At 42.5% G+C, this 1,825-nt stretch overlaps 1 long non-coding RNA gene across 1 annotated transcript; it reads right to left on the bottom strand.

Annotated features, from left to right (window-relative positions):
• Positions 1–1,239: 1,239 nt before the first annotated feature.
• Positions 1,240–1,814, bottom strand: LOC108297735. Its single transcript, XR_001822312.2, has 2 exons — positions 1,596–1,814; positions 1,240–1,515 (listed from the first exon to the last, which is right to left on the bottom strand). It is a non-coding gene; the product is annotated as an uncharacterized LOC108297735 (long non-coding RNA).
• Positions 1,815–1,825: the final 11 nt, after the last annotated feature.

Raw genomic sequence — 1,825 nt, 5'->3', positions numbered from 1 at the left:
TTTCCTTTAATTACCATAAAGGTCACAGGCCATTTGCCATCTGAACAGTCAGTAACACATGGGTGGAAAGAAACTGAACACCCAGGGACCCAGAGACCGCTCACTGCAGAGGCAGGAGGCAGGCATATCCATGAGGTGAATTTTCGACAGTCCCACAGTGACTCCCCTCTCCTAACTGCAGGTCCCATGGAATTCAGACTAGGAAGTAAAGCCAGTGGGAAAGGCCCACAGGGGAGCAGTTCAAATGTGCTGAAAAGGATAGAGCAGCCCCAGTGAGGAAGGAAGGCTGGACAAGAAATGGATTTGCAGGGGCGACAGTGCGCACCCGTCGGAGCTCTGATTCCGTCACTTTCACTACCCTCCCCTGCCCACTAACATCCAAAAAGTATTGATGGCAAGTGCTGGGTCGTAAGACATTTCCTCGCTTTATGATCTGGATTTGGGGGGTTAAATTTCAGAGATAATGAAAACATCCCCCTTTAACTTTTAATTTCATAATTGCTCCTTTTTTAAAAAACAGATTTGCGGACATGTAAAACAAAGAAAACAGTATGGGAATAATTTATAATCAACAAAAATGTGTTCACTGTCACTCACATGGCCTGTGGCATACGAGCACCCGGAGAATAGGATTGTGGGGCGTCTGATGGTGATTGTCCTTAGAGCTGGAAGGGCCCAGCCCCTACTGTCTGTGCACCGCTGCGTGTGCAATCGGTGTCTCCTTTAACTTCACAGCGATGCCTCAAGGCACACAGCATTGCCTTCTCTTTCTGTGTAGAAAACTAAGGCTGGGTGAGCGTGTGCAGAGCTGGATGGCGGACTTGTGTTTGGCTCCTTCTAGTTTCAAAACCCGTGAATATTTTCCTGTCTCTAGCGCTAATCTTAGCACTATATTTGGAATAAGCATATAAACATATAAAAAGAAACCACTCAGGTAATATGCAATTAAATTATAAATAAATGCTCAACAAGATTATGAGTGATATAATGAGCTAGATATAGTTATTCATAGGATAAAGTAGAAATCAGTTAAATGGCTAACAGTATAAGGAGGGTTAAATCAAGCATCCAGGTGTTGAAATAGCTGATTTATATATATATAGTTTGTTCCATGTAAAACATTTATAATCTAGTACTAGATGAAAGAATATATACTACATTTTACGTACAGCATAATCTAAAATTCCTATGTTTAGTTAAAAATGCAGGAATATAATTATCAAAATTTGAATGATAAAATTATGAATAATTTTTCTTTCATTTATAACTCATTTTATATTTACCAAACACCCTCCAAGGAGAATATACACTTTTATAATTAGAAAAAAAATGATTTATTAAAGAGATCATAAATGACATAATACTTTATGGAAGTTAGAAGCTGAGATTGTGAGAATTTCCAGGGACTCCTGCCACCAGCTCATCTTGTATCATCGTTTACATGGAAATGTTGGGGCTGAGGTCGCCTGATGCCTCTCAGTTCCCAGCCAGCTTTCTCTCTGGCTCTTGGCCAGTCTGTTAAACAGAAAATAATCAGTGAGACAGTTAAAAAACGCCCGAGTGTTCTGACAAGTTACACGTAATTGCTTGCTTACCAAGTGTCTGCCTCAGAATTTTCTTTGCCTCATGGAGTGAATATAACCATCCATTTTAAATTCGGCTTTTGCCATTTCGCAGTCTGAGGTGCAGGACTCTGCACGGGGCCTTGGTGGATTTCCACCGTCAGCACGAGGATGGGGGCACAGGGCAGATCCCGCCGCGCTCAGAGAGGCTCCGGCTGCAGTTACCTGGCTGGACCTCACCCCGGAGAGCGGAGACCGTCCCC

The sequence above is a fragment of the Cebus imitator genome, unplaced genomic scaffold (assembly GCF_001604975.1).
Source record: "Cebus imitator isolate Cc_AM_T3 unplaced genomic scaffold, Cebus_imitator-1.0 Scaffold835, whole genome shotgun sequence".
Classification (NCBI taxonomy): domain Eukaryota; kingdom Metazoa; phylum Chordata; class Mammalia; order Primates; family Cebidae; genus Cebus; species Cebus imitator.
This window is presented reverse-complemented; position numbering and strand designations above follow the sequence as displayed.